Below are 15,193 nucleotides of genomic sequence, written 5' to 3'. Positions count from 1 at the left end.
ATTCTCATCCTTGTTTTCAAATCCCTCCATGGCCTCGTCCCCTCCCTATCTCTGTAATGTCCAGCTTCGCAACCCCCGAGATATCTGCGCTCCTCTAATTCTGGCCTCTTGAGCAGCGCCGATTTTAATCCTTTAGCTGCCAAGGCCCTAAGCTCCGGAATTCCCTCCCTAAACCTCTCTACCTCTCTTTCCTCATTTAAGACGTTCCTTAAAACCCACCGCTGTGACCAAGGCCACCTGTCCTAATATCTCCTCATGTGGCTCGCTGTCAAATGTTGTTTGATAATGCTTCTGTGAAGCGCCTTGGGATGTTTTACCACGCTAAAGGTGCTATATAATTACAAGTTGTTGTTGTTATTGTTATTTATCCAATCCTCTTTTGAAAGTTGCTATTGAATCTGCTTCCACTGCCCTTTCAGGCAGCGCATTCCAGATCACAACAAGTCACTGTGTAAAAAAATGTTTCCGCATGTTGCCTCTGGTTCTTTTGCCAATCATAATCTAGGCAGTACTGAGGGAGCGCTGCTCTGTCGGAGATGCAGTCTTTCGGATGAGGCCGATAAATCCCCAGGGCCTGATGGTCTACATCCCAGGGTACTTAAGGAAGTGGCCCTAGAGATAGTAGATGCATTACTGATCATCTCCCAGAACTCGATAGACTCTGGAACGGTACCCATGGATTGGAGGGTAGCTAATGTTGCCCCACTATTCAAAAAAGGTGGTAGAGAAAAAGCGGGGAATTATAGACCGGTAAGCCTGACATCGGTAGTGGGGAAAATGCTAGAGTCTATTATAAAAGATGTAATAGCAGAGCACTTGGAAAACAGTGACAGGATCGGACAAAGTCAACATGGATTTACAAAAGGTAAATCATGCTTGACTAATCTACTGGAATTTTTTGAGGATGTAACTGGTAAAATAGATAAGGGAGAACCAGTGGATGTGGTGTATTTGGACTTTCAGAAGGCTTTCGATAAGGTCCCACACAAGAGATTAGCGTGCAAAATTAAGGCACATAGGATTGGGGGCAAGGTATTGACTTGGATAGAGAACTGGTTGGCGGGCAGAAAGCAAAGAGTTGGAATAAACGGGTCGTTTTCCGAGTGGCAGGCAGTGACTAGTGGGGTACCGCAAGGATCGGTCCTAGGACCCCAGCTGTTCACAATATATATTAATGATCTGGACGAGGGAATTGGATGTAATATCTCCAAATTTGCAGACGACACAAAGCTGGGCGGGAGGGTAAGCTGCGAGGAGGATGTCGGGAAACTCCAGTACGATTTGGACAGGTTGGGTGATTGGGCAGAAACATGGCAAATGCACTATAATGTGGATAAATGTGAGGTTATCCACTTTGGTGGCAAAAACAGGAAGGCAGATTATTATTTGAATGGCAATAGATTGGGAGAAGGGGAAGTGCAAAGAGACCTGGGTGTCCTTGTGCACCAGTCGCTGAAGGTAAGCATACAGGTGCAGCAGGCGGTTAAGAAGGCAAATGGTATGTTGGCCTTCGTAGCAAGAGGGTTCGAGTACAGGAACAAGGATGTCTTGCTACAGTTGTACAGGGCCTTGGTGAGACCGCACCTTGAGTATTGTGTGCAGTTTTGGTCACCTTACCTGAGGAAGGACGTTCTTGCCATGGAGGGAGTGCAGCGAAGATTCACCAGGCTGATACCTGGGATGGCAGGAACGACGTATGAGGAGAGATTGTGTCGATTGGGCTTATACTCACTGGAGTTTAGAAGATTGAGAGGAGATCTCATCGAAACCTATAAAATTCTGTCAGGTCTGGACAGACTAGATGCAGGAAGGATGTTTCTGATGGCCGGGGAGTCCAGAACCAGGGGTCATAGTCTAAGGATAAGGGGTAAGCCATTTAGGACTGAAATGAGGAGGAATTTCTTCACCCAGAGAGTGGTGAACCTGTGGAATTCTCTGCCACAGAGGGCGGGGGAGGCCAGTTCATTAAATATATTCAAGAAAGAGTTGGATATATTTCTTGAGGCTAAAGGGATCAAGGGATATGGGGAGAAGGCAGGGACAGGGTACTGAATTCGGATGATCAGCCATGATCTCATTGAATGGCGGAGCAGGCTCGAAGGGCCGAATGGCCTACTCCTGCTCCTATCTTCTATGTTTCCATGTTTCTATGTTTCTATGTTAAACCGAGTTCTCTCATGTGGAGGTAAAAGGTCCCACGGCACCATTTCGAAGAAGAGCAGGGGGAGTTCTCCCCGGTGTCCTGGCCAATATTTAACCCTCAATCGACAGAGTATCTGGTCAATTATCACATCGCTGTTTGTGGGATCTTGCTGAGAGTAAATAGGCTGTCGTGTTTCCTGCATTACAACAGTGACCAGAAGTACTTCATTGGCTGTAAAGTGCTTTTTGATGTCCTGAGGCCATGAAAGGCGCCATATAAATGCAAGTCTTTCTTTTGTCTTGGGAACCCAATTCCCTCCAATTCCTCCTCAAGCCATCCACTGAAGCTGCTGTGAAGGAATAAGCCATATAACCGATTCAGAAAAAGACACCATCTTATAAAAGCATTCTGGCCTTATTGAAACATGACCAACTGGGTTTGGAAATCTAGAAACCTAACGATGAAATAGCTGTGAAAGCATTCTGGCTATTGAGATAAGGCAGTTGTTGACCCTGAATAAATAACCTTATTGGAACAGAAGGTTAAGGGCTCCGACAGGCTGAACTTTTTGGAACGAAACAATGGTTCACCCTGGATAAGGTGTTCTAATTTACACTTCGTAAAGCAGCACATCAAGTAAGGAACACCTGCTGTCACATCGCATTTTTATATGGTAAACTTAGAACGCCTCGAGATGCGACATGAGTCTGGCTGAGCTGGCAGTAAGAATTGCAGAGGTCAGCAGAAAAATGACTAGAGATAATTAGCTTGCATCAGCAGTAAATTTAAAGGAAATACCACTGGAAAAGCGTATAAATATTGAACTCTCAAATGGGATAGTAGACTCGTTTTAATCAGGCAAAGCGATTCTCAGCTTCAGAGGCGGCTCTGTAAGTCTCCAACTCTTTGTACCTCGGAGATCAAAGGTATTTGATTTTGGTGGATATCCTGTAGACTTTAAGAACTGTAAAACTGTAGCGAAGTTAAGATTTGAAAGTAAGGTTCTCTGATAATAAAATTGTAAGCTTTCTCTTTTTGGAACTGTTAATGTTGCGATTGACTCACCAACTGTAAATAACATGTCGGTTCTTTAATAAATCTATATATTTTTAGAATAGTCTCACATAAGACTTCTGTATCAAAAACTCGCAAACTCAATCTCTGTACACTCTTTGGTGAGGAGTTGCAGAATTCTGGGGGCATTTTCCGGACCCTCATAATATCCAGAACATTACAGTCTAGCTAAACTTATTAAAAGTGCTATCTGGAGGACGGTAACATTTTCAGGTTGTTCCTTTCCTTTAGGGAGAGATAGTCCGGACCTTTAGACCCAATTAAGCGTCTTTAGGATTCGGCTACCTCAAACTTTAGTTGAAAGTGAACGTCTGAGAAATACGCCTGATCTGGGGTAGGCCTAAAGGGGCTAGGACTAGTAATTATCCCTTCACTACAACCCGCGACAAGGGCAGAGTTTCAACTCATTTTTTGTGATCAGTTTTTCGTGTGTGTGTGTGTGTGTGTGTGTGTGTGTTTTTCAAAACATACTTAAAATGATCCAAAATGTTACACATTCTGGTCTAGTGTTCAGATTTTAGTTCTCCCGTATCAGGAATCCCAGCATTCTATTACGACTAGTATTTGTCACATTGTGAAGTAGCAATCTGTTGACTGGATATTTTAAAGTTGTCAGCAGCAGCAATGCTATAGGTGCCTATTCCTTGGATAATGATCTTTTCACTTCCAGTTAAATCTAGAGAAAATCCCAAGGCTACAGCTGTTCGGCCTACTCCATTTCAGTGAGTGGAGCTGGAGGGCAGGCCGCATCTGAACAATTGCCTCACTCCATCTTCAAGACCTTACTGATAGGATATTTCTAGCATCCTGTGTTCCATCTCCTTTCGCCTGCAGATAGCTCCTGCGCTGATTTGTTTTTGTAATGGTCTGTGAGGAATTCTGTGAGGAATTTCATCAGGCTGCTAGGGCGGCCATCAAATCAGCCCCTGTCAGGGGTCAGCTTGCTGCTTTTATTGCTATATCCAGTAGTTTAAAAAAAAAACCACCATAATCTGGCACCTGAACGGTTGCGATACGAGCATTTTCTGTGCCTGTCATTGTCTGACAACTTCCAATCTGTTGAGTCAAAACACCGCGAAACCACATTAAAGGCTGTGCCACATTAACGGTGATGTGAGGCCACTCGGTGGTCTTGTCAGCCTGTGAAGGGGTCCCTGCCACCCCCCCGAGTGTAGCGGCTCATGAAACTCTGTTTGACAAACCTCCTGCTTTCTCCTTCCCGCTGCTCACACAGAAAAAAGGGAAGCCAGCACTTCTTGCACACGACCGATTGCTGGGCGGACACAAGCGAACACAGATCCGCAGCTCCGTGCTGAATGGCCACATGGAATTACACGGGCAACGCAACACAGGAAACAGGCCACTCAGCCCAACCAGTCCCTGCTGGGGTTTATTCTCTGCACAGGCCGTAGTCCTCCAGCCCTGCAACCCTTCGAGATCCCTGCGTTCCTCCAATTCTGGCCTCTTGCGCATCCCCAATTTTCATCACTCCACCATCGGCGGCCGTGCCTTCAAGCTGAGATGAGGAGGAATTTCTTCTCTCTGAGGGTCGTGAATCTTTGGAATTCTCTACCCCAGAGAGCCGTGGAGGCGGAGTCATTGAATATATTCAAGGCGGAGATTGACAGACATTTGAACTACAAGGGAGTCGAGGGGTATGGGGAGAGAGCGGGAAAGTGGTGTTGAGGCCAGGATTGGATCAGCCATGATCTTATTGAATGGCGGGGCAGGCTCGAGGGGACGATTGGCCGACTCCTGCTCCTGCTTCTTATGTTCTTATGTTCTAAGCTGCCTTGGCCCTAAGCTCTGGAATTCCCTCCCTAAACCTCTCCCCCTCTCTACCTCTCTGCCCTCCTTTAAGATGCTGCTTAAAACCTACCTCTTTGACCAAGCTTGCCCTAATATCTCCTTACGTGGCTCGGCGCCAAACTTTGTTTGATAATCGCTCCGGTGAAGCGCCTTGGGACGTTTTACTGCGTTAAAGGTGCCATATAAATGCAAGTTGTTTTTGGATCTCTAAGTCCATAAAATGATTCAAATATTTCATGGAGAATCCTTGCCGCAGTTAGAGAGAGGGAGAGAAATTGCGTGTGTCAGAGACAGAGGGGCAGTGGAAAGAGAGAGAAAAAACACAAAAACTTTCAACCCAGCAGTCTGAATTCAGCTCTTGACGCGAAGATTAAAAAAAAAGTACGCTAACATATTGTGCCACACTATCCTTCAGGGGGCCAAGTAATGCGGCTAAGGCACTCTCGGTTGTGATGTTTAGCAACCAATTCATGTATGGCTATGTCGATTGAAGAATCAGCATAACTTCTATAAAGGGACTTGCGGTGAGAAAATTATGTAGATTATGGATCTGCTGCAGAGCAGGTAGAAACCATTCTAGCTGCAGTAATGAGTGCTACAGAACTCTTTGTCACTTTGATGAAACTGATGTCTATTTTCAGAAGAGGGCACTAGCCTTTAACAAAGAACAGAAGGAAAGAATATTACTTATGGCAGCCTATAGTCTCAACAGGGACTGATAAAGGGAAAAGCTGCTGATCGGAAAAGCAACACAGCATCGTTCTTTGAGAAATATGGCCCAGAAATTCGGGTCGGGGGCTTCCCGTGGGTGCAAGCCTCCGACCTGCACTTACCTAGCGCGCCGGCCATTCTGCTGTGGGCCAGCGTGGGATTCCGATCCTGAGCATCCTCCAACTGCCGGCGCGCAGTGCTTGCGTATCCCAGGGGCGCAGTTAGTTCGAAGCGTCCTCTGGGATCACGTGGGCCATGGAGAGCCAATCGTAGCAGGGAATCTGTATTCATAGACCTGTCAAATCTATGAATACAATTCAGCCCCAAAACCTAACTAAAACTTCAAATAATTTTTTTTTTAAATCACATTTTTAAAATAACTATAAATTACATAAAATAACTATTTTAAACAATAATTTAAATTTTTGAAAAAATTAATTACAGTTTCTAACAGTGCTAAAAATAAACGTACTTTTCTTTAAAGTATTTAAAAATAATAAACCTGTGGAAAAAATGTTTTAATTTTACTTAATTCACCACTTACCTTGTTAAAAGCAGGCCTTGCGACTGCTTTTTAAAAGCGTAGCTGCTGGAGACTTACCCTCCCGGAGAAACCTGCAAAAAAACTGGAAGTTCCAGGCGTACGCGCTGCCTCTCTGGCGCATGTGTTCAACCTGTGAACCCTTTCCTTTAAGGGAACGGAAGTTCCGGTTTCCCGCGCATGCGCAGTGCATGCATGAAACCAGCACTTTCGTTGGGCCTACGCGTGAGTACCCAGCGCGTACTCACCCGTGGGGACCCGAAGTTCTGGTGTGTGCAGTTTTGGTCGCCTTATCTGAGGAAGGATGTTCTTGCCATGGAGGGAGTGCAGCGAAGGTTCACCAGGCTGATACCTGGGATGGCAGGAATGACGTATGAGGAGAGATTGGGTCGATTGGGCTTATACTCGCTGGAGTTTAGAAGAATGAGAGGGTATCTCATTGAAACATATAAAATTCTAACAGGACTAGACAGACTAGATGCAGGAAGGATGTTCCCGATGGCGGGGAGTCCAGAACCAGGGGTCACAGTTTAAGGATAAGGGGTAAGCCATTTAGGACAGAGATGAGGAGGAATTTCTTCACACAGAGAGTGGTGAACCTGTGGAATTCTCTACCACACAAGGCAGTTGAGGCCAATTCATTAAATATATTCAGGAAGGAGTTAGATATATTTCTTAAGGCTAAAGGGATCAAGGGATATGGAGAGAAAGCAGGGACAGGGTACTGAGTTTGGTTGATCAGCCATGATCTCATTAAATGGCCTACTCCTGCTCCTATCTTCTATGTTTCTAAGATTCACCCGACATTGGGTCAGTCGATTTTTCATGCTAACCCGGCGGCCACCTAAAACAGGCATTAGGCCCCTTACCTATGTAAATGAGGGGCCTAACATCACTCTTAGGCCCCATCGCCGAAATTCGATGCCGCAGAGTGGACCAGGCGCCCAGCCTGCTCCGCGCGGGAATCTTAAGTGGTCGCTGGGCAACCACCACTGAAAGGTAAGTGGGCTTAAAAAAAATCATCATCGTGTACAGCTGTGGCTCAGTTGGTAGCACCCTCGCCTCTGAGTTTGAAGACATGAGCACATAAATCTAGGCTGACACTCCAGTGCAGTGCTGAGGGAGTGCTGCACTGTCGGAGGTGCCGTCTTTCGGATGAGACGTTAAACTGAGGCCCCGTCTGCTCTCTCAGGTGGACGTAAACGATCCCATGGCACTATTTTGAAGAAGAGCAGGGGGAGTTATCCCCGGTGTCCTGGCCAATATTTATCCCTCAATCAACATCACTAAAAACAGATTATCTGGTCATTAACACATTACTGTTTGTGGGAGCTTGCTGTGTGCAAATTGGCTGTGGCGTTTCCCACATTACAACAGTCACTCCACTTCAAAAGTATTTCATTGACTGTAAAGTCCGGTGGTTGTGAAAGGCGCTGTATAAATGCAAGTTTTTGTTGAAGCCAGTAGGGGCAGGACAGCTCCCCGACTGCACAGTATAACAATCGGCCCCTCCTGTTACCGCTCCATGCCCCCTCCCAGGACTTACCTTTGTGCCGCTGCTGGAGAGGCAAGCAGCCTCAAATTATTTTCTTCAAATGGGTGCATTGCCTGTGGAGGAGCTGCAGGCGTTACAGCCCACCCAATTAATATTAGTGAGGCCTGTGGCCCAGTTTCAGTCCGGATTTGGGCCTCTCGTTTCAGGCTGCCTTCACACCAGAAAACCGGGTACCATTGAATTTATACCTCAATGTGCTTGTTCAAAACATTGTTAGACATGAAAAGAAAGACTTGCATTTCTATAGCGCCTTTCACAACCTCAGGATGTCTCAAAGTGCTCCACAGCCAATGAAGTACTTTTGAAGTGTAGTCACTGTTGTAATGTAGGAAACACGGCAGCCAATTTGCGCACAGCAAGGTCCCACAAACAGCAATGTGATAATGACCAGATCATCTGTTTTAGTGATGTTGGTTGAGGGATAAATATTGGCCAGGGCACCGGGGAGAACTCCCCCCTGCTCTTCTTCAAAATAGTGCCGTGGGATCTTTTACATCCGAAAGACGGCACCTGCGACAGTGCAGCACTCCCTCAGCATTGGAGTATCAACCTAGATTATGTGCTCGAGTCTCCAGAGTGGGACCTTGAACACACAACCTCCTGACTCAGAGGTGAGAGTGCTACCCACTGAACCACAGCTGTCTCATGGTGTTAAGGAAAGGGCCAACACCAGTATTAACTTTATTCGAATTGCCTCTGTGCCGCAAGTGACTGCAAATCAAACCCAGTTACACTTAATGCAAAGGGTCGGGGTTTCCCAACAAACTCTCGGTCATTTTAATCATAATGTAAAGTTGGAAAGAACAAAAACATGCTGGGCTGGCTGAGGGCGTCTTTCAAGGCCATTTGCAGTCTTTGGATCCAACATTCAGCAGCCTTCCGCCAGCCTTGCTGCAGCCACTGGGGCCACATTACGGAGGAGCAGTAAGGTGGGAAGGGGGGAAGTGCGAAGGGGAGGGAGCTCATCCTCGAAGGGCGAATAACTAAACATTCTCTAACAAATGCAGTGGGGGGGATGTTTGTCCCAAAGTTGGATGTGTATGTTAATATATTGTTCACTCTGTTAACGCTTATCTCGATGTGGTAAGTTTTGTTAGTTAATGAATTGTTGTGTTTGTTTGTCATTGGTTGTGCTTAATAAGACACAGTTGGTCAGAAAAATCTTTTTTTTTAATTGAAATGTGACAACTTTGCTCATTTTATTCATTGGAGCTTTGCCCGGTAATACGGGCTGTAGGGTGGCTGTAATGATGTGCTTGCTCATCCCAAAAGCCATCTTCTGTGTCATTCATCAGAAGCAGTGTCTTATGAGGTGTTCACGAACAGCCCTTGCAGAAGCAACATTGAGCGCCTCCCTCCCACGTTGTTGCTGCTCATCCTCCTCTTCATCCTCCTCCTCCTCCTTCTCCTCCTCCTCCTCCTCCTCTCCCTCTTCCTCCTCTGAGGTGGCGCACCAATCCCTGGTGGCAATGGCTGGGACCTCAAAATTGCGAGGTTGTGAAGCATGCAGCACACAACAATGAAAACCGAGACTCGATCGGGGGAGTACTGCAGGGCTCCTCCAGAGTGGTCAAGAGACCGGAACCGTTGCTTCAACACACCGATCATCTGCTCAATGAGGTTCCTGGTGGCGCTATGGCTCTTACTGTATGCGAGCTCAACAGGAATGTTGGGGTTGCAGGGCGGTGTCATCAGCCAGGTGCAGCGTGGATAACCCTTGTCCCCAAGGAGCCAGCCATGAGGTTGATGCGGTGCTTGGAACAAGTCTGGGACACCAGTCTGGCGCAGGATGAAAACATCGTAGCTGCTGCCAGGATAGCGGGCATTGACGGCGAGGATGCGCTGTCTGTGGTCGCAAACCAACTGGACATTGAGAGAGTGGAAACCTTTGTGGTTGCGGAAAACCTCTGCATTTTCATGAGGTGCCCGCAATGCCACGTGCGTGCAGTCAATGGCGCCCTGAACCATGGGGAAGCCCGCTATCCTAGCGACGCCACATGCGCGTTCACGCTGTTTATCTCGGGTCATGGGGAATGAGATGCACTCCCTTCTCCTTTGGTATAGAGCATTTGTGACCTCCCAAATGCAACAATGGACAGTGAACTGGGAGATGTTCACAATATCCCCAGTTGAAGCCTGGAAGGAGCCGTTGGCGTAGAAATTGAGAGCCACCGTCTCCTTCACTGCCACCGACAGAGATGTCCTGGTCCTGCGCTGAGGCTGGAGCTCTGGTTGCAGGAGGTGGCAGAGCTCTGTGAGCACCTCCTTGCTGAAGTGGAGCCTTCTACTACACTGCTCCTCCGACAGATGGATATATGAGAATTGCTCCTGGAATACCCTGGGAGGGGAAGGTCTCCTGTGCAGAGCCCTGTTGGCCCTCCTCCCTCTGGCCACATTTTCCACACTCTCCGCCTCCGCTGCCTCTGACGGTGAAGCTGGAGGGCAAGGCTCCGTGCCAGTACAGCCCCCATTTAATCTTCTAAATGTGGTAGTAATAAAGCTGACAGAAATGGGAACCTGGAAAGTCTTGCTGAGGAACAAAACTCCTTGTTGGACAGCGTTAAATGTCTCCAGACGCCTCTCTCCCTCTCAACCTGCGTATGCAGAATATTTTGCCGACAGGAAAAAGCAGGAAGCGCCGCCTTTAAACAGCGTTCCCCCAGCTCCCTGCCGACTGCAAAACGTCCCCCTTTACCTGTCGTTCCTAACGGCAGGCGCTGAGGCAGGGGGGCGAGAATCAATTTCCAGTCTGGGATGCCACCGGGGTGTTGCGCGCTTCGATGATGTCATGATCTCCAGGCGCAGGAGATCGCGGCGGGAGTGTTTAGTATCACTGCAAAACCGCCAGGTCAATTTCGCGGACGGCGCTAAAATCGCTGCGCTCGGGCGGTAGCTCGTTTCCCCCATAGAATCATGGAATGGTTACAGCTCGGAAGAAGGCCATTCGGCCCATCGAGCCCATGCCGGCTCTTTGCAAGTGTTAAATCCGTGAATTTTGATGTATGGTGTCCTTCAATAAATAGACAGAGACTGCAGAGGAACAATCAACAGGTGTTTACTGGATGAGGGTTACTCTAAACTAACAGTACAGATCCCTACTCAGGGTTTATATACAGGTGTGGTCACTGCCGGTACTACAGTATACAGGAGCTGTAAAAAGTAGTTCTCCCCTTAAAGGTACATACACAACAATTCCTCCCCTTTTAGATTAACAATACCATAACATTCATTTAACAATTAACACTTTTAACATGCAACATTAACTGAAAATAGTCCATTTATAAATTCAGTCTTTGGGGCGGCTTCCTGATCCTTTCTGGATAGCGCCTTTCCTGAGTGTCTTGCTCTTGGTGCGGAGGCGATTCTGGCCCCCTGTCGTCGGTTGGTTCATCAGCTTCCGATGCTACTGTTTCTGGGGTAGATGCTACCTGTATGTCGGGTTCATCACCAGGTACGCGAGACATGGGGTTGACTCGTTCCTGTGACTCTAGGATCTGGTCGACATGGCATCTCACAATGTTCTCCCCAACATCCACTGTGTACATTAGTGGCCCCTGCCGGGTGCATATCGTTCCTGGTTGCCATTTCTCTGTTCAGTAGCCGCGGGCCAAGACTGGTTGCCCTACATTGAAGCTCCTTGTCGGCTTCTCATTGATGTGCTGGAATTGCTTATTCTCAACATCTCTTCGTACATTTGGTCTGAGCAAATCCAGACGAGATCTCAACCTTCGGTTAAAGAACATCATGGCCGGGGTCTGGTTGGTGACTGCATGTGTCGCATTTCTGTAGGCTAACAGGAAATTGTCCACCTTGTACTGCAGTGGAATGTCGTCATCGCACATGGCCCTTACTGCTTTCTTAAAGGTTTGTACGAACCTCTCAGCCAATCCATTTGTGGCTGGATGATACGGGGCGGATGTGTAATGCTTTACCCCATTCCTCTTCATAAATCTTCGAAACTCCTCGGACACAAACTGTGGTCCGTCATCAGAGCAAATCTGCTCTGGCAAGCCGTTCCTGGCAAATATGGTCCGTAGGACTGCAATAGCTTTCTCCGTGGTGGTGGAGGACATTTTGATGACCTCAGGCCATTTCGAGTGCGCATCCACGGCTATTAAAAACATTGAGTCTATGAATGGACCAGCAAAATCAATATGCACCCGTTGCCATGGAGATGAGGGCCACTCCCATGGGTGTAGAGGGGCATGTGGTGGTGCATTTTGGACCTTCTGGCATCCTGAGCAGCTCTTTGTCAGTTCCTCGATTTGCTGATGGATCCCCGGCCACCATACATAAGCCCTAGCAAGGCTTTTCATTTTCACCCCTCCCAGATGGCCTTCGTGAAGCTCATTGAGCACTCTCTCCCTTAACTTGGGTGGAATTACCACTCGGGATCCACACATCAAGGTCCCCTGGCACACTGACAGCTGTTCTCTTCTGGATGAGAATGCTGGCAACAGTGAGTCGCCATGTGTTGGCCATCCCTTCACCGTCAAGTCATATACCCGAGACAGTGTCGGGTCATTTCAGGTCTCCTTCTCTAAAGCAGCGTTAGTTACTGGCAAGCGTTCAATTATAGTCGAATGAAATATTTCGACAGGGCCCACTGCTGGTGCTTCCTCTGCAGTAGGCAGTGGCAGGTGTGATAGCCCAACAGCGTTTCCATGCTGTTTCGTGCCCTTATAATCGATTTCATATTGGTGCGCCCCTAGAAAAAGGGACCATCTTTGTAGCCGTTGCGCAGTCATCACCGGAACGCCCTTCTTTGGATTAAAGATGGAGACAAGTGGTTGGTGGTCAGTCAGCAAGGTGAACTTCTGCCCGTGCAGATAGTGGTTGAACTTTTTCACTCCCCACACTAGGCTGAGGGCCTCCCTGTCAATCTGGGCGTAGTTACGCTCGGCTGAGGTTAGTGACCGAGACGCAAAGGCTACTGGCCTCTCCGAGCCGTCCGGGAATTTGTGCGACAGCACTGCTCCAATACCATAGGGTGATGCATCACACGCCAACCGAATTGGTAGTGCTGGGTTGAAATGAGCCAACACCTCTTTTGATGTGATCAATTCTTCGCACTTCTGGAAAGCTCGTTTACATTCGTCATTCCACTTCCATGGTACCCCCGTTTGCAGTAGGGTGTTCAGTGGGTGTTGTACGGTAGACAAATTTGGCAAGAACTTATGGTAGTAGTTCACCAGCCCGAGGAACGACCTCAGTTGTGACACATTTTCCGGTGCTGGAGCCTTGACTACTGCCTCAATCTTTTCAGGGGACTTATGTAACCCCTCTTCATCAATAACGTGGCCACAATTCGAGATTTGCTTCTGGAAGAACTCGCATTTGTGGCGATTAGCTCGGAGCCCATATTCCTTCAATCTAGTGAGCATCTGCTCCAGGTTGGCGAGGTGATCACTGTCATTTTCGCCCGTGACCAGGATGTCATCCAAATAACACTGGGTCCCTGGAATCCCTTGCAGGACTTGATCCATTGCCCTTTGCCAAATAGCCGGAGCTGATGCTACCCCGAACACCAGCCGGTTGTATTGATAGAGACCTTTATGAGTGTTGATCGGGAGGTACTGTTTCGAGGCTTCTTCTACCTCCATTTGCAGGTACGCCTGGGCCAGATCAATCTTAGTGAAGCGTTTCCCTCCAGATAGCGAGGTGAAAATATCTTCAATCCGCGGAAGCGGATATTGTACCGTGTGAAGGACTGGGTTCACTGTCACCTTAAAGTCCCCACAGATGCGAACCTTCTTTGGTTCCCCAGGCATATTACTCAATGACCTCTTCATTACAGGAACAATGGGTGTAGCCCACTCACTCCAGTCCACTTTGGACAGCACTCCTGAACATTCCAAACCTTCCAGCTTTGCTTCGACGGCTGGTCGGATCGCATAAGGCACCGGTCTGGCCTTAAAAAACTTTGGGCTTGCATTTTCCTCTATTTTGATCGTCGCTGTTATGCCTTTTAGTGTTCCGAGTTCCTCCTGGAACACTTCTTGTGTGTCAGTTAGCATTTTTGACAGTCGCCTTGGTGTGACGTTGTCATCCTTTTTGGCATCTACAGTCAGTGCTTGTATGGAATGCCAATCTAGCTGTATCTTCCGGATCCATTCACGTCCTAGTAGTGGTGGTCCTCCCTCTGGCAATACATATAGGTCCATTTTTGGTGTTTCCTTGCCGTTATATATAAGGTTCACCCTTATTTTTCCTTTGGGGTAGACTTTTTGCCCCATGTACGTCTTCAAGACGATCTCTGTTTCTCTCAAGGGTATATGTGAGAATAGCCGCTTGTAGTCCCTTCGGTTTATGACTGTTAGGGCTGATCCTGTGTCCAATTCCATTTTCACTTGGACTCCGGCTATCTTGAGCATGACCCAGATAGTTTGGTGATCCTCCCTTTTGAACACATTATGTAGTTTCAGACAACCCAGCTCCTTGCTTCCGGAGTCTGTATCCCTTTTCTGTTCGTCCGAACTACTCTCCATCACCTTATTTACCTTCTTGTACTTCTCCTGTGGAGATTTCTTGCTGCTGGTTTTCTTTTCCGACCTGCAGACTCTTGCTATGTGTCCTACTTTTCCACACTGTCTGCACACTTGGTCCTTGAACCAGCAATCCTTATGGTCGTGTGTTGTTCTGCCACAGCGATAGCACTTCACTGTTCCGGATGCCATTTCATTTGTGCCATATTCTTGCGGTCTCCGTTGTATCTCAGCCGCGCCCCGTGCTGCTGCTTCGTGTGATACTGCCATGCTGAAAGCCTTGTCCAGCGTAAGATCCTTTTCTGATAGAAGCCCACACACAAACTTGTCCCTTAAAGTTTCTGCTAGTCCCGTTCCAAACTGACAATGTTTCGATAGCTTGTGCAGTTCCGTTAAATACTCAGCATTACTTTCATCTTTATGCTGGTTCCTTTTGTGAAACTTAAATCTTTCTGCTATCAGCAGCGGTGTGGGGTTTAAGTGGTCCTGTAGGATTGCCACTATGCTTTCAAAATCCTTTTCCACTGGCTTCTCTGGGGTTACTAGGTTTCGCAGTAAGCCATACGTTTTTGCACCCATGGAATTCAACAATACCAGTGCTTTCCTGGCATCTGGCACTTCATTCGCCTTGCAGTACACTTCTATGCATTCTACATATGTCACCCAATCTTCGACTTCATTGTCAAACGCTGTGACACTGCCACTCTTCGGCATCCCTGGGTGTGGTTAGACTGGCTAAAAATGCCGTCTCCCGCGCTCTCCCTTCTTCTCCGCTGGCTCAAAATGGCGTCTCCCGCGCTTTCCTTTCTTCCTGCGCTCTCCCTTCTTCTCCGTTGCGGCTAAAAAAAATGGCGTCCCCCTTCTTCTCCGCGGAC

The sequence above is a fragment of the Somniosus microcephalus genome, chromosome 19, assembly GCF_052327205.1.
Source record: "Somniosus microcephalus isolate GS21.2 chromosome 19, FLI_Smic_1.0, whole genome shotgun sequence".
Taxonomy (NCBI): domain Eukaryota; kingdom Metazoa; phylum Chordata; class Chondrichthyes; order Squaliformes; family Somniosidae; genus Somniosus; species Somniosus microcephalus.
This window is presented reverse-complemented; position numbering follows the sequence as displayed.